This window comes from Cryptomeria japonica, chromosome 2 (assembly GCF_030272615.1).
Source record: "Cryptomeria japonica chromosome 2, Sugi_1.0, whole genome shotgun sequence".
Lineage (NCBI taxonomy): Eukaryota > Viridiplantae > Streptophyta > Pinopsida > Cupressales > Cupressaceae > Cryptomeria > Cryptomeria japonica.
Genome location: NC_081406.1, coordinates 631,424,982 through 631,449,098, shown reverse-complemented (window position 1 = coordinate 631,449,098; position 24,117 = coordinate 631,424,982).

The window sequence follows — 24,117 nt, the reverse complement described above, 5'->3', positions numbered from 1 at the left end:
CACTCAATGGATCATTACAGGCATGGTTAGCAAATAAGAAGCAAATGAAAGATTAACCATGACAAAGCGACCTATCGCCTCCTAAAAGATGCAAGTATGGATTTGCTCTTAGATCTGGATAAGCAATCCCAATGACTTGACTACACCCAGATGGAGGATTTGAAATGATAATGATATGCAAAGATGAGATTGATTAAGCTGGATTGATCCAAGAGACTAATTAAGCTAAATATATGCATGATGAAGCTATGATGATGATGCAATTAAGATAGAAAAGAGATTGATTAAGCTACATGATTCAACGATTATGCTAGAAAATGATCAAATTAAGCTAAATCTAAGATGCAATTGCCTATAACAACAATGCTCAAATGATATGCCTATAGTAACAATGCCTAAATTAATAATGAGATGGGATCCTTTATGCTCCAAAATGGGGGATATTTATAGGATTTCCAAGGCCAGGGGTGAGGTGCCAGGAATCAACGATCAAGATTGAGTCTGAAGATATCAAGCGTGAAATTGGAGGAGGTTGGAGAAGAGGTTGAAGGAAGGGACACTTGTCATCTCTGTGGTGACAAGTGTCAAGGGGAATTAATTAAATAAATTGCTAATGAATTTAATTAAATTTGGAAAGGGGGATTAATTAAATAATTGCTTATTTAATTAATTATCTTCAGACCATTTTTAGGTGTATACACTAGCCAATTAAATAAACATCTATTATTTAATTAATCAATCCTTTATCTTTATCCATAACCCTTAATTAAATAAATTTATATTTATCGAATATTTCCTAGTTGTCGAGACCCATATATTACTTTTTTTTATATTAATCTTGTAGAATTTTCATTATAATTTCACTCCCTAAGTTGCACTCAAGGGGGTATTGGTGTGAATGTGTTTATATCCTAACTACTTCATAGTTAGAAGCTATTCACATGTTAAGTTTACTTAGGAGAAAACTTACATTTAAGTTAGTTATCATAAAATTTCTTTATGTAACTTGTCATTTAATATTGTACATAGGATCATGCTAGTTATCCTAGGAGGCATTCTAGAATATGTGAGTCATAGCTCATTATGTAATATTTACTTTAGGCAGTAATCATTATGCATCATGCATTTAATGTTTGTATCAAGGGTAGTTGTGATTGTAAATCATCATCTTACCTATATAAGCAAGGCTCATTTGTACATTGTATCATATCTCAATCACCATTTCATAACATTTTTTATCTCATTTTTTTCAAGATCATGTTGCAACATTCTCTTGTGGTTGGTATCTTTCTTGGTTGATCCTTGAAGTCTGCAACTTCATTATGGATTTTTTATCATTCCAATACGGTATCAGATATTTGGCCAAGTAAACTCCATCATGTATCAAACAATTGAGCTTTTGGATGGAGATTCATTACAAGTGAAAAAATCAACCCCCTGCCATCAGGCTAGTTAAAAAAAAGGCTTAATCTAACCCAAGTTTTTGCAAAAAATGGTCTTTTTTTAGGCATATTTAATTCGTTGGCGATCTATTATCAAGGGAGGCATTAATTTGTTCCTTCATCCACATCAGTTCAGGACGGTTGATATATGTATTATCGATGTGTGAAGGAGTATCATATTTTTTTCTCCTTCATCTAGTTCACTTTCTTCTCCTTCTACCAATCCTAAGGACACATCCCCTAGTTACTGTAGCATCGTAAATTATCACCAGACCAATTTACACCTCATGTTTGTGCGTATACTTTAGTGCATCTCTCCCCCATCTCCTATTTGATTTTGTTTAGTGCCTTAAATCCAATGTTTATGCCACATTGACCTACCAAATGACTCTTTGGAGGGGTGCTATCCTCTCTAGGCCAAAATATTGGTCCCTAATTGAGGAGGACAAGGGTGTTAGTGCCTTGGTCCCCCTCAATGGGCCCCATTTTTCAAGAGAGGGATGAGACCTATCTCTCCTATGAGAAATGAAATTGGTTGCTCTATGTGACGATTGGAGGTCAGCCTAATCACTAAATTGACCTAGGATCTCATATATAAAGGCATTTGATCAACCTAATTTCATAACTAGCAATTACATTCAATCAATCAAGCATTCAAACACTGAAGTGTTCATCATCAATAATTTCTAGAGATTTTCAAGGCTGCATTTTCTTCATTGAATCATTGTGGAGCAAATTACAACATTCATATGCAAGCATGCGTGTGATTACGGTTCTGTCATGTTCATGCCATTTCATACAACATAAGTGATTACATTCAAGAAGTAAAGAATTATTATTAGTCATCGTAGATCTAAGGTATATCTTTCCATTATTTATATCATTATTTATAATATTTCATTTAAGGTTAATTCCTAAACCAAGGTTTGACTTAGGCAAACCCCTATTCCCAACCCATTCCTATTCTCTAGTGTGTGTAGGAACAGGTATGAAGCTACAATCTTTAGAATTGGCTTTATTTACAATGACAAATCAATTCCTCATTGGAGTGCAAAAAGTGCGGAGGAATAGAGCGACCACCATCCCAGTCCCAACAAATTAGGAGCTCCTTTTGGGAACAGGTCCAAATACTCTTATAATCCTCAAATCTAGGTTCGTAGCTTGATCCGACAACTGTAGCTCACTGTTCACACATTTTTACTTCGATTCCAACACATTTACCTTAATTTCAACATCCTCAATAAATCAATTCAACTCAAGGGAAAGAAGAGGCTCATCTAATATCCCTGAAATCTGGTTAGCATTTAGACCTCTTAGGTTTAGATCTATCAAATTCATATCTTTCCTAAGGTATTGGTGTCCAAGTAAAAATTAGTGGTTTTCATCTTTCTTGTGATGGAAGCCCTAATTTTTCACCAAAACAGTTACAAACGAAAGGATCATGTGTTTCTTACCACTTATGCACCTAGGAACATTGGTTATATTCTTGATTCAGGAGCATCTGAACACATTGTTAGTTCACCTAACTACATGGTTCCAGGTTGTCTTCGAGACCCACCATATGGTTGTCTCTTGACTGTAACCAATCTGCTTGTTAATGTTTATTTAGTAGGTGATATTTATTTGGTTATTGGATTAGTGAATAATATTTTTTATGTTCCTAAGATTACCAATAATTTAGCATTAGTTTATTATCTCACATAGGAGGGCAACATAATTCATTTCACTACAAAGACAGTGTACATTCATCATGAGAATGGTGATCTATTTGCAAAGGGTATGCTTGATCATTTTCACAGAGTATATATCTTTGAATTCATTGATGACGATGATTCTTATGTTCCTTTCTCTCATCCATCCAGTGTGGGGAGTAATTTAGTTCCTCTTAATGGGTTTGTGGATCTAATCACGATTTACCCATTATCTGCTACATAAAAGTTGATAGCTGACATAGATTCCAATATTTCAACACACCAAGGCTTCTTTAGTTTTTCAGATTTGTGGTTCCAAGATTGTTTCATTTTAGGTCTATCTGATTCAGCTTCTCATTCTCTACTTCAAATTTGAAGGACATGCTTGAGTAGCTATCACTTCTCTTTGTAGATTTCACATTGGAGGATGTTCTTGAGTCACTTACATCCATTGTTTCTTCTTTGATTAGGGATCATCTTAGCCTTGATGAGACACTTTTGAAGGCACATGACTCTTCTTCAAATATTTAATTGGTGAAACTTCTTGCTTCTCATTTTGTCATGGATATGGAGTTTCTTCTACATGCACCATTGGGTTTCAATCTTCCCAAGGTGAGACAAGGTATTTGTCATCATTGGATTCTCTTTTGACTTCAAACATTATTTAGAGATTTTGATGATACTTCATTATGGGAATGCAGGGGATGGGGAGAAATGTTGTCTCTATCTTTCCATTCATTGAAGGGGCAATGTCTTGTATTATTGTGATGGATGTAGTTCTTGGGGGGTATTGATATCGAGACCTCCATACATCACATGATCTATCGCATGTACATGAATTGCATATCTCTTGTTTTGGAGAAGAGTTTGTTCCACAAGGTTTTCTCCTTTAATCCGTTTGTGAGATATTAGTTGCATGATCAATTGTGCATGGGTACCTATCATGACCTTGTTCTCAAGACCAATATATTATTTTTTCATATTAGTCTTGTAGTATTTGCATAATAATTTCACTCCCTAAGTTACACTTAAGGGGGGTTGTTGGTGTGAATGTGGTTACATCCTAACTAGTTCATAGTTAGGAGATAGCTTGCATTTAACTTAGTTGTCTTAAATTTTCTTTATGTAGCTTGTCATTTAATTTTATTCATAGGATTGTAGACACCTAAATTTGATTAATTTAATTAATTTAATTTACTTATCCCAAGTGCCTTTAAGTAAATAATTAAGCATTATTTAATTAATTAGTACTATTCTCCCCTTCTAGCTAATTAATTTCATTATTACACTATAGTCCACTTTCAATTAATTATTTGATAATCATAAATCAATCAATTAATTAAATTTTCCCCCTTTCTTCCATTAAATGTATAAATTAACTATTTAATTCATTTTGCATTTTTCCTCTTAATTCCTTCATAGAATTAATTAATTATGTTTCCTCACATTTCTGCTAACTTTAATCCTCCTCTAACCGTTATCTAACTCTTCCTCTAACCTAACCCACCTAGCTAATGAAGGTTTTAGTCAACATTCCAAAATATCTTGAATGTCCTAATATTTGGAGAAATATCTTGGTATTTGAAAATATATTCATATTTGGAAATGAGTCCCCTTTTAATTAATTATTTGATAATCATAAATCATTTAATTAATCAAATTCATCTCTTTTTTCTATTAAATAAATCAAATGCATAGTTTTACTTTTTAATTCATCTTTTGTCCCTTTCCTCATTTTTCCCATTATGGAATTAATTAATTAAATGAATTAATTCTATTTACTCACATGTCTCCCAACCTTAACTCTCATCTAATACTTCCTCTAAACCTCACCCATTTGGCTAACCATAGGTTTTAGTCGACCTTATCCCTTTCCGTCACCATATGTGCACATTCCTAAATATCCTGAATTTCTTAATATTTGGGGATGTATCTTAAATAGCCCAATATTTGGAAATATCTTCATATTTGGAATGGAAGCTTCTTATTTGGGTGTCTCTCTCCCAAATAGGTATTTATCCTCAAGGACACTTGTCATTCTTTTATCCTAATTATCTTGATATTTGGAAATATCTTCATATTTGGAATGAAATCTTCTTATTTGGATGTCTCTCTCCCAAACAGGCATATGTCCTTAAGGGAACTTGTCATTATTCTCCATGAGACTTGACCTTCTCAAGGACAAGTGCCTAATTTAGTCAAACTTACCCTCATCCCCTCAACATATGTGTGCACATTCCCAAATATCTTGAATTTCCTAATATTTGGGGAAATTTCCTAAAATTTGGGGAAATATCCTCATAACATTGATATTTGGAATGGAACCTTCTAATTTGGGTGTCTCTCTCCCAAATAGGCATGTGTCATCAAGGACACTTGTCATTGTTTTCCATGACACTTGACCTTCTCAAGTACACTTGTTATTTCCATCCATGACACTTGCCCTTCTCAAGGACAAGTGTCTCATTTTCATGCTTCCTCTTATCGTAGCTTGGCCTATTTAATCCCCTCATTTTCTTTCACAATCTATCCACTTTCATTTTCATACCATCATAATACTGAATTCTTTACTCATTGTTTGCACATCCATATCCACTTAGCATCCATTTGTATCCATTTTTTAGTCTAATTTGCATACTCATAATCATGGAACACATTCAAGAACTATTGGAATCGTAGAAATCAAGCACACATCAAACCAAATTGAAGGACAAATCCTCATCAAAAGGAGCTATAAAGTGTGCATTTTCTTTCTCATTAATTGTCTTTTTAGCTTTCTTTTTATCGTCCAATCTTGAGTGTTTTGCTTATTGATTGTGTAGTTAGATTGTTAAATAGCTTTCATTTTATTGTTCACATTTTCACGCACACAAGGATCATGTTAGTTATCCTTGATAATATTCTAGAAGAGATGAGTCATAACTCATTATTTAATATTTTTTTTAGACAAATCATTGTGTGTTATGTATTTAATGTTTGTATCAAGGGTATTTGTGACTCTACCTCATCGACTTGCCTATATTAGCAAGGCTCATTTGTTCATTGTATCATATCTTAATCATTATTTCATTGCATTTTTTATCTGATTGTTCATTCAAGCTCATTTTGCAACATTCTCTTGTGGTTGGTATCTTTCTTGGTTGATCCTTGAAGTTTGCAACTTCATGATGGGTTCTTTATCATTCCAACATTTTGTAGCAGAAGACCACGAAGAAGGAAATTTTTTCCCTTAGTAGTTCTTTCTTGATTATGACTGATTTTAAGTCAGATTTATATCAAATTTCAGATTGTTATGTATGCCCATGAGGCTACAATACAATGTAATATCATATTTTCTTTGTAATAGACTAATTTCAAGAGTGTTCAAATAGTAAATAAGAGACTTGTTTTGTATACTTGTGTTGCATTTTGTTGCATTTCTGAGTTACATTTGAATGTTGTGATAAGATCGTGGATCACCCTACGTCAAATAATGTGCCCATTAGACACCAATCAAAACACAACCTATAGAGCGATGTAAGTGGTCTTTGGTAGTTTTAGTCATGGGTCAAAATTTAAATAAAAAAAAGACACATTGACAAAAATGATATGCAACCATGTAAGGACCTCCATATTATTAAAATATGAAATTACATAATTACATAAATTTCACACATAATTAAAAAGAACATTAAATTCAATTTTCTCAAATATATAAGAATTGCGTCACGATACCATATTTTGACAAAATATCTAAGTACATAAACTCAAACATAAGCAAAATATAAGGAACTACCTCCTTTACAAGAAACCATAAGGTTGAACATAATAATATATAATATGCATAGCTAATGATAATCCTAATAGGAGTTCTTGACATCTATCTCCCTCAAGCACACCTTAGGTGAGAACATTGTCATAGCACTTTTCCACCTAATTACGAAGCTTTACACTACCTCGAAATCCTTCCTGACGTGAAGGATACTCAACGTTCCACGAGGATGCTTAGCAACTTGAAATAGGCAGGGTGATGGAATCTAGTGCAACATAGTGTATCAAACAGTACTTGCATGATATGGAAGAGAGTGTAAAACATAGTGATTCAAATAGTAAGCATGTACTAAGAGATTAAGTAGTAAGCTTTGGCCAAAACACTTTTTGAGCCGACTATCAATAGATAAGATAAAGCATAGATTTACTCTTCTCTTGAAACTAACCCTTCTCTTTGCTCCATATTCGATACCCATCCAACATATAATTGATACACACTGAACACATAAAATATATCTATGCAAACATGCATACAAAAGCATAAAAGAGCTAATGTTGCACATAAAAGCATGTAAGACATACAAGAGCACATACGAGCATACATGTGCAACAATATAGGCATATCTACAAGTCAATAAAAGCACTCATTCACTTAAAGAACATCTATATATATGCATTATTTTCATGATAAAATAGTTCACACATGGATACTAGTTCAAGCACTTTATCACATGAGTAAATCATTCACAATATTTTCAAGGCATGCACAAGTGTATAAAAGCATGTATAAGTGTATGGAGCCATACATTAGGATCAAGCAAACAATACCTACTTGAAATTTTTTCAAAGATTTGAAAACCGAATTGGACACAATGATTAGGAAATAAGCATAGTTATTGAATACTACTCTATTAATCCAACAAATCTTCTACTACACATAGATTAATATTCCATTGCCTCTTAGTTCAAGATTAACTATAATACCCAATTATTCTATCTTTTAAAAGTTAAGAAACCATTGCATGTTTCCCTACATTAAATTATAAATGTAAAATTTTAAAAGACAATCTTAATAGAAATTCCCTAGGTTGTTTACTACTTTCACCATATAACCTTCTATGGTGCAAGTTCTCACCATTAACATGGTAGTCATATAATGAAGTACATGAAATCATTCCTAGGTAATCCCTCTAAAGGAAATAATAACCCTTTGGGGAAAACACTTAGCATCAAGTACTTAAAATTTCTCATCATCTCCAATGATATAAAGTGCTAAAAGGTTGTTATCAATTTACTATATTTTTACTAATAGATGCATGCAAATTGAACACATCAACCATTACATGTGGGTTATTATTTAAGTAACATATGGAGATAAATTATATCTACAATAAACTTACTAATGTCTATTTATTTCCTCACTAGGGCAATCAATCTCAGTTACTAGAAAGATGAGATGGAATGGTTATGTAGAATAGTAACCCTATTAGTTCCAAGGTCATTTAAATGATTCACTCCTACTAGTATGCAAAACATTTTGATTAATATGTAGACCAATTAAGAGTTGACGCATGTAATCCTAAGCTAAAGTCATTTTACTCATCTCATTTCCATTTAAGGGTATAACAAGATCCATATCCTAGTTGGATTCTCATTTCTATATTCTTGATAACTAAGTTTTAATGAACCATTTCTAAATAGCTTAACATTCATACCTTATCCTAATCAATAAGGTTCAAGAAGAAAGTTTGTCTCCTTACATATATAACCTATCTTTTGTGCATTAGGAAGAGGAGTTCCAAATCAAATACCCAACAATATTCAAATTACTATTTAAGTTAAATCTATGTGAAGCTAAAAGACCCATTTCTAGTGTAGACACTTAAATTTGGTTAATCAGTTTAATCAAATTTAAATACCTTAGCCACTTATGTTAATTAAATAACTCATGTCATTTAATTAAATATAGCATCCTATCCCCCTTTGGCCAAATTAATTTAATTAATATGGGTCATATCCAATAAATTGATTAAATATACTTTAATTCATTAATTCCCCTTTTCTTCTAATCCTTAAATTAATTAATTAACCTAATTAATTCCTCTCTCATTTGAATTTAATTAATTCAAATATGGCACATGTCTCCTAAACTTTAACCACCTTTTAACCCAATCCCTAACCTAACCCATGGGTTCTAACTACCCTATCCTCCCTAACCAACCTTATCCTAACCATCTCCCCTCACACGTGTGCACATTCATAAATATCTTTTATTTTAAATAAAAGATACTCCCCATATTTGGGTGGATCTTCCCCAAATAGACATGTTTCCTCACTCCTCCCTAAGACATGTGTCCCTCCTTTGGGACACTTGTCTTCCCTCTTGAGCTACTTGTGTGGAATCTTCTTTCACATGGTTTCCTTTGGAGTGCCACTTGTCTTCCTTGAGGACAAGTGTTGCATTTTCACACCCCCGAGTTCCTTTCTTCCATCTCCTATTTAAACCCTCATTTTCTTAGTCATTCTATCCACTTTCATATATCCATACCGTCATAATGCCAAAATGATCCATCATCTCATTAACACACTGTTACTTTGCTGGAATAATCACTCACCATTATACATTATTTTCATCAACCATAATTATATTTGATATCATGGAGCATTATCAAGTATTCTAAGACCTCATCAAGCACACATAAAATTGAGGAATTATCAAATCGAAGTGACTTGTGGTTTGCGTTTGCATTTTTATTTTTAATTCCGCTTTTGATTTCTTCATTCTAATCTTGAGGTGTTTTGATGTCTTATGCATGCTAGATTAATTAGTTAGCTTTTTATCTTTGTTATTTGCACACATTTTTCATCACACATCTAGATACCTAATAAAAAAAATACAATGATTCCCTTGCTATAGAAGGCCTTTTACGTGTCTTTAAAAGAGATACTTAAAAAGAGGAACTACAAATACTTTTTTGGCAAACACTTGGTTCAATGAAGAGTGCAATGTAGCAAAGATAATGTGGGATGAATAAAGGGAATAAAGGATTATGATAAAATAATATAGTCTAAGAAAGAAATGTATGTGAACATAAGAAGGAAAGAAATAGTTGATCTTGGAAGATACAACGCGAACAAGTTTTGGAAGGAAATACTAAAATTAAACTAACAAATGAAAATAATATCACAGATTCTCAATGATTAGATTATGCAAAGTTTCTCTTTGAGTGGCCCAAAATAAAAGGATCCTTAGTAATCAACAAAACCACTATGCTAAATTATCTACTAGATATATCAATTAGCACAAAAAGAATCTTATAACCTTTGAAAACAAAAGAGATAGATGGGTTATAAGAAGAATGTTTAAAATGGGGTATAGAAGTCCTCACACCTCACACCAAATGTATCTTAATTAACATCATTGAAGAGAGCTTCCCAATAGAATGTATGACTAGTGCTATAATTTCTCTCTAGAAAAGTGAATATATCAATAATTTATCAAATTACCATATTATTGTATTTAATCCTCTTCTTCAATTTTTTTTAGAAGCAAGGTTGAGTATAGAATGGATAGAAACAAAGGGAAAAGGGGTAGACAAGATTTAGAATAAAATATTCCACTATTGATAATTGTGGACCACCCTTAGGTACTTCATAAAAATATGGGACATCCACATAGAAGAGTATTTTTTTTCTTGTATATTTTAAACAAGTTTTGATTTGATGTCTAGAGAAATATTTTAGAATAGGATGGAGGAACTTAGAGTTCCAAATGATTTTAGAGTGACAATCCATAGCCTTCATGAATAAGCCAAGACAAGGATTAGAAAAAAAAGGAACGTTCAAGTGTTTTGGTAGTGATATTGGCATAAAATAGGCTTACTCTGGTTCTCCCCAAGTTTGTTTTGGTTGTTAGGACCCGAAGGCAACTGAGAGGGGGGAGGGGGTGAATCAGTTGTCAATTAATTTCAACCCAAATATAACTTAATCAAACTTGATGCATAATACCGGTAAACCAAACTTAATGTCGCTTGACAATTTAATAGTTAATAACAATACAGGTGAAGCTTAATACATGAAATAGAAAGAGAAATAACATCCAAAAAACATAACACAAATATTTGTATGTGGAAACCCTGTAAGGGGAAAAACCATGGTGGGAAACCTTACCCACAATCAAATGATACTACTGCAAATAGTATGTGTGTACAAATGGGGTCTGCACATGCAGAAAGGCCAACTGCCTAGAGCTCACTGCTCAAACACAAAATGAGAGTCACATTGACTACAATAGGATGGTTAAATCCTAGATAATGTACTACTCAAAATAACATCTTCATATGTTGGATTCAGTACTAGTTAGGCTCAAATTATCTCCTTCATACCTTCCTTGAATCTTCAAATGATGTCTGCGTGAGTAGCTCTTCTTATATTCGCATATACCGAATTATATTCCTCTACCACATAATCTCACAAATGAGATCTTACATACATACCAAAACCTAAGACCAAATGTGTAGGTCGGCTCACTAAGAATATTACAATTAAATCAATTATAAATGAATCAATATGTGATGCATCATGTCGACTCAATACATTTACAATAATAACCAATCAATAAGTCATCTCCATAACGTGCCGTGTTGATCTAGAATAGATAACGCATGTCGGTCCATAACCTAGATCAATTTGCCAGTAACAACAAATATGCCAAGTTGATTAAACCAATAACCAAATCACCAAAACCAAGTGTCCAAACCATATCTTTGACATAACCAAGTAATCTCGAGATGATAACAAGTCATCCTCTGTGCCGGTGAACAATATAACTTGCTTGTGAACCAGATACTGGTGACTATGCATAAGTCACTGAACATGTCGGTGAACATAACCAAAGATCTCCAAAAAGATAGGTGCTGATAAGTGTTGACAAGTGTTGACATCAATGACAAAACCAATGCAACACATCCATAATACCAACAATCTCCCCCTTTGGCATTGATGACAACACAAGATGGAAAAACCATCTAAGTGCCAAAGCAGAAATGCTAATAAACCAAAAACCAACAATCTCCCAAAGAGACCAATTACCAGAAATCAAAATACAGAATATCTCTCCCCCAATGAGTAATCTCTCCCCAAAAGATAATGTGTTTTTCCATAGATATCTCTCCCCCTTTGACATCAAATGCCAAAGCAATACAAAAACCTGATACAACCGGTTCATAAAACTAATTACAAATACCAACTACTCCCCCTAAGAAGTAGGGTGAACTCACAATAATGGTTCCCACTTTTTTGCCACTTTTGACACTGAGATGAACATTTTTAAAATAATCTTCAACTTCTGAGAACTATAACTTTTAAACTATTAAGAATTTGAAGATGATGTAAATTAGTGATTTGTAGCATTTTGTCTATAGATTCTATATATATTTTTTTTCAAATTTTTTTGAAGGATTTTTAAATTTTTTTTTTCCCATCTCCCTCGAAAAGTAGTTTTTTATAGTAAACTACATTTTTAAGAGTGACGTGCCTCCCGAAATGCATAATTTTTTTTCTATAAATGATAAAAACTCAATTCTTTTGAAATTTGGTTTGTAACATCAATATCCAGGGCTTGCAATTGGTTTGATGGTGATATGTTGAATATTTTTCATTTTATTAAGTTTTGAAGTCCGACTAGTCATAATTCAGACATAGGTTTGAGTTTGAACACATAACTTGTTATATATATATATATAATGATTCAATTTTAATTTTTTTGTTAGAAAGAAGACATCAATACCTAGGGCATAGATATTTTTCATAATTTTTTTGAATTAGTTTCCTATTTTTCCCAATGCATTGAACAAAGAAGTTCATGTTCGGTGAAAAACCTATGTTTGGTAAAATTAAAAAAACAAGTTCATAATAAACTCAAGATGTAATAAAATTACAGTAATTGGAAATCTTGCTTCACAGACTACCATACTACATTTTGGGTTGTCAAGATCATTCCATTTGAGCCTTCAACTAGAGGTTTGAAGGCCAAAAGTCTGCAGAAAAATGTAGAAAGCTCCAGAGAAGTGTAAAAAAGGGGGTTCGAGCGAACCCCCCCTTTTTAGGGGGGTTCAATTGAAGGGGGGTTTGAGAAAACCCCCCCAATATAATTAAAAAATGACATAAACAAGCATTAAAGGTGCTTCGCTCGAAAAAGGGGGTTTGAGTGAAGTGGGGGGCTCGCTCGAACCCCAAAGGGTAGTTCATTCGAACACCCCTTCGCTCGAACCCCCCCCCCCGACTGTTTTCCTTCCGTCTTATTTTTCCTTCATGGATGAAAGTGGGAACCATTATTGTGAACTTACCCAATAGCTCTCCTCCATCAAAGCCGGAAAAAGGTTTCTCTGTAAGTTCTGCCGGTCTGATGCCATTTTCCAACTGTCTAAGTCTCTACCGGTGAGGGTATTACCCCAAGCTTCTCTCTGAGATATTCAAAAGTTTCCTTAGGCAAAGGCTTAGTAATAATATCTGCAATCTTCTCTTTAGTATTCACATAAACTAGTTTCACTTCTTTTGCTTCAACATTCTCTTTTAGAAAATTGAATTTGATAGAAACATGTTTAGTTTTGGAGTGAAATACCGGATTCTTAGATATATCAATTGTTGCCATATTATCACAGTAAATAATTATAGGTTCTTTGCATTTTACCTTTATGTCCTTCAACATTTGTTTAATCCATAATACCTGAGTACAATTAGTTGCTGCTGCAACATATTCCGATTCTGCTATTGATAATGATGTACAACTCTGTTTCTTGCTTAACCATGAAATCAATCTATTACCAAGAAAGAATGCTCCTCCGATGGTGCTCTTTTTTTCATCTACATGTCCTGCCCAATTAGCATCAGCGTATGCACATAAATCAAAATTTTCATCTTTAGGATACCATAAGCCAAGATTTGTTGTGCCTTGTAGATATCGGAAAATCCTTTTCACTGCCGATTCATGCTTTTCCTTAGGATTAATCTGAAATCTTGAAACAATACATACTGCATTCATAATATTAGGTCTTGTTTGTGTCAAATACAGTAAACCTCCAATCATAGATTTATATCTTGTCAGATTAACAGGTGCTGAATCATCCTTCAATGATAGTTTGTCAGTTGTAGTCATAGGAGTACTTACCGGTTTAGAATTTTCCATACCAAATTTCTTTAGTAGTTCCTTCAAGTACTTTGATTGACATATGAATATACCTTTATCAATATGTGAAATCTGCAATCCTAAAAAGAATTTTATCACCCCAATCATAGACATTTCAAATTCTTCCGGCATCTTATTAGAAAAGTCTTTACACAATCCATCTTCTCCTCCAAAAATTATAGCATCAACAAAAACTTCAATAACCAAGATGTCATCATTAGTCACTTTGAAATATAAGTTGTTGTCAGCATTACCTTTAGTGTAACCAAGCTCTAGGAGCTTGCTTCAATCCATATAAAGCTTTCCTTAACCTGCAAACCATATCTTTGTCATTTGTCAAAGAAAATCCATCAGGTTGTTCAATGTAGACTTCCTCTTCAAGATCACCATTCAGAAATGCACATTTAACATCCATTTGATATACTTTATAGTTCTTGTGTGCTGCAAATGCTAGGAATAGTCTAACTACCTCAATTCTAGCTACTGGTGCAAAGGTTTCATTGTAATCTATTCCCTCTTTCTGTGAATATACCTTACACACTAATCTTGCTTTGTTTCTGATTACCTTACCATCTTCATTAAGTTTATTTCTGAATACCCATTTAGTTCCAATTACATTTTTGTTTTTATGTCAGGGAACCAATGTCCATGTGTTATTCTTTTCAATTTGTTCTGATTCATCTTCCATAGCCTTAATCCAATTTTTGTCTTCACATGCCTCATTTACTGATGCTGGTTCAATTTGAGAAATTAAACATACCTCTTCATTTGCTAGTCTTCCTCTTGTCATAACTCCTTGATACTTATTCCCAATTATCTGACTTTCAACTTTCAGAGTGATTCAATCTTACATACCTGGGTGTATTCACTTGCTGTTGTTCTTCAGTCACTGTGGAATTCTCTGATGATGCCGATGTGATTAGATCAACATTCTATTTTGGTGCATTCTGTATAGGTTCATTTGTGATTATCTCAACTACGCATTCAGAGTCCATAGACCTTGAATCTCTTCTAAAGTGTTCATCAATCTTCACATTTGCACTCTCAATGATTCTCTGCAATCTTTTATTAAAACATCTATATGCTTTTCTCTTAGATGAATAACCAAGAAATATTCCTTCATCAATTCTAGGATCGAATCTACCAATATACTCATCTCTCCTAATATAAAATTTGCTTCTAAATATTCTGAAATATTTAAGAGTAGGAGTATTACCAAACCATAGTTCATGAGGGGTCTTACCAGTTTCACCTTTGATGTGAACTCTGTTGAATGTGTAAACCATTGTATTCATTGCTTCTCTCCAATACATACGAGGTAAGTTTACTTCTGATATCATGCTTCTAGCTGTATCCAGAATAGTTTTGTTCTTCCTTTCCACAACTCCATTTTGCTGAGGTGTCTGAGGTGCTGATAGCTATCTTCTGATTCCATTCACTTCACAGAATGTATTAAATTCCTTAGATTTGAATTCACCTCCTTGATCTAATCTTAAACATTTGATTTTCTTACTGGTTTCATTCTCTACCATTGCCTTGAATAGTTTGAATTTCCCAAAAGCTTCTGATTTCTCCCCGAGAAAAGTAACCCAACACATTCTAGAATAATCATCAATGATTAGCATAAAATATCTATCTCCTTGTAGACTTCTAGTTCTTGCCAGACCACATAAGTCAGTATGAATTAAATCAAGAACATTATTGGATTTCTCTAGAATACTCTTGAAAGTTGTTCTAACTTGCTTTCCAAGTTGACATTCCTTACATACCAGATTGTGAGGTTTTACAATCTTAGGTAAGTCCCTTACTACCTTAGTTTTACTGATCTTCACAATGCAATCAAAATTCACATGACAAAGTCTCTTATGCCATAACCAACTTTCATCAATATGTGCAATCAAGCATGTCTTCTCATTGTTATTCAAGTGAAAGATATTACCTCTAGTCTGATTACCGGTTGCAATTTCCAAACCAATTCTATTCATGATTTTGCATTTACCATTTTTGAATTGTAACTGAAATCCTTTTTCAACTAATTGACCAACACTCAAAAGATTATGCTTCAAACCTTCAACATACTAAACGTTGTCAGTATTGTGCTTACCATCAAAAGATATAATGCCTTTTCCTCTGATCAAACAAGCTTTATGATCCCCAAATCTTACTAGACCTCCATTGTATTCTTGAAAAGTTTAGAATTTACTTTTATCACCAATCATATGATGTGAACATCCAGAATCAATGATCCATTCATCCTTTTCTCCAATTTTAGCTGCCAGGGCTTGCTCTACCAATTGTACAGTAGGTGCCAGTTGATCATCTGTTATTGCAACAAAAGCCCATCCATTGTTTGCCGGTTCCTCATCAGAATAATTAGTAACTCCTTCATCAGCATAATAACATGATTTGTCTCTATTCTTCTTAAATCTGTATCTCTGATATTCAGGGTTAGGCTTATATGTTCTTTTAGCTTGTTCTCTCAATAGTACATGTCTATCAGGACATCTAGATGCCATATAACCAATTTTATTGTAGTTAAAATATTTAAATGCTTCTTTACCTTCATACTTACTTCCAATGGGACCTTAATGCATTTTCCTTGCAAATAGTGCTTCAAGCTCTTCAAGTTCTTCATTTTCTCTTCTGATGTCTTCAAGTTCTTTTGCATAAAGTGCTTTCCAATCAGATTTCTCAGATGATGATGATGATGCTGCAGATGATGATGATGCTTTGAAAGCTAAATCTATTTTAATTGTAGCAACATGACCAAATTCCTCAAGCTCAAAAGTTGAAAGTTTTCCAACCAAAGTATCTCTAGATACTGATGTATTAGGCATTGCTCTTAATTCATTGATAGCAATTACTTTCATTTTGTATGCTGGTGGAAATGCTCTTAAAACTTTAGAAACAATCTCATCTTCACTTAAGGATCCTCCACAACACTGTATACCCAAAACAATTTCATTAACTCTTTCCATAAAAGCAAAAATTCTTTCATCTTCTTCCATTTTTAGATTTTCATACCTGAGTTGGAAGCATTCCAGTTTTGCAATTTTGACAATGGTATCACCTTCATTCAATGTATCCAAATTATCCCCAATAGCTTTAGCAGTAGATCGGTCTGATAATCTCATGATTTGCTAATATGACAATGCACTCAAAATTGCTTCTCTTGCTTTGTAATCATTCTCCTAATCTTTAGCCAAGTTTGGTGGATTAGGTTGACTCTGTGTAGGACCAACATAACCATTCTTTGTAACATCCCATATGTCTCTTCCAATGCAATTCAAATGTGTCTCCATTTTGATCTTCCATATACCATAGTTAAATCCATCAAGTTTCAGACTGTCCTTCCTAAAATAGTTAGTTGCCATAGAATCTCCTCAAGCTGTTAAACTTTTGCAAAAAGAGGACCTTTCTTTGATACCAATTGTTAGGACTCAGAGGCAACTAAGAGGGGGGAGGGGGTGAATCAGTTGTCAATTAATTTCAACCCAAATATAACTTAATCAATCTTGATGCATAATATCGGTAAACCAAACTTAATGCCGATTGACAGTTTAAGAATTAATAACAATACCGGTGAAGCTTAATGCATGCAATAGAAAGAGAAATAACATCCACAACACAACACATATATTTGTATGTGGAAACCCTGTAAGGGGAAAAACCATAGTGGGAAACCTTACCCACAATCAGATGATACTACTGCAAATAGTATGTGTGTACAAATGGGGTGTTTGCACATGCAAAAAGGCCAACTGCCTAGAGCTCACTGCTCAAACACAAAATGAGAGTCACACTGACTACAATAGGATGGTTAAATCCTAGATAATGTACTGCTCAAAATAGCATCTTCATATGATGGATTTAGTATTGGTTAGGCTCAGATTATCTCCTTCATACCTTCCTTGAATCTTCAAATGATGTCTGTGTGAGTAGCTCTACTTATATTCGCATAGACCGAATTATATTCCTCTACCACATAATCTCACAAATGAGATCTTACATATATACGAAAACCTAAGACCAAATGTGTAGGTTAGCTCACTAAGAATATTACAATTAAATCAATTATAAATGAATCAATATGTGATGCATCATGTCGACTCAATGCATTTACAATAATAACCAATCAATAAATCATCTCCATAACGTGTCGTGCTAATCTAGAATAGATAATGCATGCCGGTCCATAACCTAGATCAATTTGCCAGTAACAACAAATATGCCAACTTGATTAGACCAATAACCAAATCACCAAAACCAATTGTCCAAACCATGTCTTCGACATAACCAAGTAATCTCCAGATGATAACAAGTCATCCTCTGTGCCGGTGAACAATATAACCTGCCGGTGAACCAGATACCAGTGACTGTGCATAAGTCACTGAACATGCTGGTGAACATAACCAAAGATCTCCAAAAAGATAGGTGCTGATAAGTGTTGACAAGTGTTGACATCAATGACAAAAACAATGCAACACATCCAGAATACCAACATTGGTTATATATTGATAATTTATAAAAGAATAAAAGAGATTGGTGGTGAGGGAGTTCAATTTTCTAGATTTTTTAATAAAGTTACTCTTGTATGTTTATGATTTCATTTTAATTGAAAATAACTCATTTGAGAGAGCTTAGGGTCTCTAGTGCTCTTCTAACACTAGGTTGGAATGAAAGTGAACACCAACAAAATTGAAGTCATGATATTTCATTATGGTAAAAAAAAGAAACAAATTAACTTCCTTTTTGAAGGAAACCTATTGAATATAGTGGAAGAATAGAAGTAACTTGGGATCAGTTTTCACAAAAAACTTAGTTGGAAAACATACAGAAAAAAACAATACTTTATATTCACTATAACTGCATAACCATGAGTTTGAAAAATAAAAAAAATCCTATTTGGTATAGGTGTCACTCTCTTGATTCTTTATGGATGTGAAATTCGGGGCAACAACATGTTTGATAGAAATAGAGGCAAGTGGAAAGAATCCAAAAACACTTAATCATAAGTAGCCTCAAAACTAAAACTTTAGTTCTGTACTTGATTTTATTAGTTAAAATATGTACTTTCCCTTTGGAAGCATTTGTGATGGTCCAATGGTTAGGCTACCTAAAAAAAGCTTAAACTTTGGAGATTCATTGCTAGCTTAGGTTGGTTATTAAGGATGAGCTAAGCAAAAGGTACAATATGTAGATAAAATAAAATGACAAGTGGATGAATAAATGGGACATTAAAATGCATTGGAAGGGTTGGCAAGGATGTACGATGATGCTGGTGTGAGAGAACCCATGCCCTAGCTAGGCTTGCTCAGCTGTGTTTAGCTTTTGAGTTCATGAGGGGGGATTAACATGCTCACAGGGTGTTGGCAGAGCTTCTAGACCAGAGTAGTGGTATTTTGGCATGGATTTTAGGGGTGGTTTTGTGTTGAGGATCCTAGTTTTCCTATGCATGCTTAGGGTTAGTGTGTGTAGGGTGTTTTCTCTTTATTGGGGGCTTTCTTTTGGATGACCTAAGTTCTTTGTTTTGGTAATTCTTTCTTTTGATTGGTGTTGGTTTTCTTTTGAAGGGTTTGGTGCCAAGGGTTGGCCTTTTTTCCTTGTTTGGCTATGCATGGATTTGCATGGCAAAGATTCTCTTTTGAATATGACTCCTTTCAAGGATGTTGTGAGTGGGGGAGGGTTGTCTCCTAAAAATTTTGGTGATCATGGTCTTGGAGCAAATAATTTTGGTTTTGAGGTTGGCTCTTCACAGAATGAAGGCTTTCAAAGAGTGAACACATGCCTATGCTTGTGATTCAACCCACTACTATGGAGGAGGATGTTATTTACTTCTCTAATCATGCATTTATTTGTAAATTCATGGGGATTAAGGTTTCTTTGCCTTTTCTAGAATTGTGGACTTGTTGCACTTGGAATTTAGAGGGAGATATGGATGTGATGTTGATGGTTAACTATTTTGTGGTAGTTTTCTCTTGTATTTCAGACATGAATAAGGTCTTTGAAGGGGGGTTGTATTTTTATAATCAAGTTGGTTTATTTATTTAACCCTATCATCCTATTTTTAACCCCATCAAGGAGTTCTCGTCTAAAGTTTTGATCTCAGTGCGACTTCCTTGGTTCTCGTTATAATTCTAGAAGTGTGACATTTTCCATTCGGTGACTCTAATGCTCGGAAAACCTATGGGTCCATCAACTTAGACTATGGAGAAAAAGGTAATTAATTATGCGTGACTTTTATTGAGATTGATTTGAGTAAGCCTTTACCAGACTCCATGGAAATACACTTGGGAGCATCCTATTGGATCCAACAACTAGATTATGAAACCTTGTCATTTTGTTGTCGGATTTACCATGAATATGGTCATTTGTAGCGGAGGTATCCCAAGACTAATAATGCGGGGCTTTCAAGTAGGGAATCGGTTCATCCTCCTCCTAAAAAGGATAAAGGGAAAGCCCCTGTAGTGGAAGATAAAAAGGGTTTTACTTTGGTAAAGTCTAGTGGCAAGAGTAGAGGTCAGAAATGGACTCTAAAGGATAGACAAGCCGATGAAGTTTTTAACACTTTTGAGGCTCTAGAGTAGTTAGATCATTTTGATGAGGCTTTGGTAGGATTACCTTTAGGATAGATACCTATGGGCTCGAACATGGGAGTTGGTGGGAAGGATTCCATTTATCCCGAGGAACCCATGATAGGATGACTTGGTTCTCAAATGGATACATATATAACTCTTCAATCTACATATTCATGGGTGATTGATGGTGGTAAGGAAATGGGGGATGGAGTATGTAGAGGTGGCTCTATGGTTAGTTGTGTATAGGAGCCTCAGGTAATTGGTAGTTGTAAGGGTACCTTGCTTGCTTTAGTACATTACCAAAAAAGTATAAATAAGGGTTCTCCTATGTTGCCTTTTAAGGTGGGTAGGAAGAAGGACCAAGAGAAAGTAAAGATGCTTGGAGAAACTCTAGTTGAGTTTGGATCGGTGAAACCCATTGATTCACACTTTTCTTCATGTCTAAAAAGATTTTTCTCTCATGGAATGTGAGGGGTATGAGTAGCATCCCTAGACAAAAGGCTATTTGGAATTTGGATAGTGGTCATTCTCTGGATATTATTTTCATATAGGAGTCAAAGTTGTTTGTTGAGGGAATGTTGAGTGTGGCTCCTAATATTTGGACTCGATGTCACTGCTTGTGTATAGGAGCCTAGGGTAATTCACATGGTGTTGCATGCCTATGGGACACAATAAAAGTGGTTCCTATGTGGTGGATATCTAGTAGATCCTCTTTGTCTTCTGTGGCCTTAAGTATGGAGTAAGGTGAAACTATTTTGCCTACTATTTTGTGTATGCTCCAACTGATTTTCTAGGGAACTCTCTGCTTTGGTCTCATATCAAGATGGTTAGATCCCTTTTTCCTTATCTTCCTTGGATTTTGGCTGGGGTATTTAATATTGTTTTAAGCATGGATGAAAAAAGGGGAGGTACTGCTAGGCTCGATCAATCATCTAGACTCTTTAGGGAGAATTCAGATTTCTTGAAGTTGGTTGATATAAGACCATCTAATGGAGTTTTCAATTGGAATAACAGGTGGTGGGGTTCTGATGCCATTTTTGAGCTTCTAGACAAATTTATTGTATCTAATTTTTGGATTGGTGATAGCTGAAACCCAAACTTTGAGGTCCTTGATTGGAAGGGTTTTGATCATTGGCCAATCACATTTTTTGCTTCTCTTTTTGGGACCTCCAAAAATCCTTCTTTCAAATTTAAGCTTATGTGGCTTCGTGATTCCTCTTTGCATGAGTTTGTTGCAAAGTGGGAAAACCTTTGTTTGGAACTGCAATGTACTTCTTTTCTAAGATACATTAATTTGTTAAGTATAAGTTGAAGAAGTGGAATAGGAATTCCTTTGGGAATGTTTTCATGGCCAAAGAGGTGGTTCAGTCTTGCTTGAACAATATTACTTGCTGGATCAGAGAGAAAGGTTTAACTGAGGAGTATTTTAGTTTAGAAGCTACTGCAGTCAAAGAGTTGGAAGAATGGGAAATAAGGGAGTAGATCTTCTTGAAATAGAAATCGCAGGTTGATTGGTTGCAAGATAGGGATAGGAATACTGCCTTTTTCTATCACTTTGTGAAGCATAAAAGGCAAGGGAATCTTATTTCTTCTCTTAGATCCTTGGATGGAAATGTGCTTTCCTCTTTTAGAATGATTTCTTGGGAGGATACTCAATTCTATTCTAGATTGTTTACTAAGGACACTCCTTTGGATCACGAGGAGGAAGATCTTATTTTAAGGAGTATCCCTTTATTGGTTACTGATGAAATGAATGCAACTCTTACTAAAACTATTACTTTAGAAGAGTTGGAAGGGATTGTGTTCTAGATGAAGAAAGACAAATCTCCTGGTCCAAATGGCTTGCCAAGTGAGTTTAATCAGGAATTTTGGAAGATTGTCAAATTGCACCTTCTTGAGGTCGTTTTGGAATCTCAAAGGAATAAAAAAATGTTGAACGGGTTGAATGCTACTTTTTTGGCTCTTACTGAAAAAGGAGGGAGCTGAATCTTTGGATCTTTTTTGTCCTATAGCCTTGTGCAATGTGGTTTATAAGATTATAACTAAGTTGATTGTTGAAAGACTTAAACCACGACTAGGTGCTTTGGTTTCAGAGGAACAAGGAGGATTTGTTGCTAGAAGACAAATTTTAGATGGGATTATGATGGCTGTTGATGCTATTCATTCGATGGTAGCTTCTAAGGAGAAGTCTATGTTTATTAAGCTGGACATGGCTAAGGATTATGACAAGGTCCATTGGTCTTTTCTTCATAAGGTTTTAAGAGCTTTTGGATTTGGAAATGAGTGGATCATGTGGTTTTTGAGTTGTGTTACTTCCCCTTTCATACTCGATCCTTATTAATGGTGAATCTTCAAAGCTTTTCAATTCTTCTAGGGGGCTATGCTAGGGGGTCCCTTTATCTCCTTATCTTTTTGTTATAATGGTTGAAGGTATTGGAAGATTTATCAAATCTTGGGTGAGGCAGGGATTGATTCAAGGTTGGAATTGCGGGACCATTATTTCCCCACACTGGCATTTAGAGTTCGTAGATGATACAAATTTGATAGGGTTAGCTAAAGTCAATGAAGCTGTCAATTTCAGGAGATTGTTGGATATTTATTTGGCTGCCCTGGGCAAAATATTAATGAGAATAAATCCTCTATTTTCTTCTTGAACACTCCAGAGTTTATTTAGAACAAGATTGCCTGGATTCTTAGGTTTCAGATTGGGAACCTTTCCCTTAATTACCTTAGGATTCCTCTAGCTATTGGTCCTTTTCCTAGCAGGTTTTGGTAGGATATTCTTGAGAAATTTCGTAAGCCAGTTTCTCATTGGACTTATAGGTGGCTTTCTTCTACTGGAAGGCTAGTTATTTTAAAGTTGGTTATTCAAGATCTCCCTCTTTATCAAAGTTTTATTCAGGGTGCCCCCTCTAGTTTTATTCATTAGTTTGATGTGCTCTCTCAAGAATTTTTATGGGCAAGTAATTTATCTTCTAAAAAGTGGAGCTTGATCAAGTGGGATTTGGTTTGCAAGCCAAAGCAATTTGGGGGCCTAGGGCTTCGTCAAACTAAAATGAATGGACAGGCTTTGGCAGTTAAACTTTATTGGAGATGGTGTTGTCATCAAGATCAAGATTGTGCTAGGATCTTATCTTTGAAATATTTAAGGGGTGTTGTGAGCAGTGATATTCCCTGGTATAACTTGGAAGGAAAAGGATCTATGATTTGGAGTACCCTCAAGAGAGGTGCTAAGCTTATCAAGCAGGTTTTGTTTTGGATCTGTAATAGGGGCTCAGAGGAATTGTTTTGGCTCGATTCTTGGGATGGGTCCCCTCCCATCATTTCTATGTTTCCTCACCTACGAAACCCATGCACCATTTTTCAGGAGGTTGGTTGGAACAAGGTTGTGGATTTCAAGACCTATAGGTATGTTGGATAGGTTAAAGTGTTTCGGTGGAAGGATCCTCATGAATGACCCCTATGGGCTT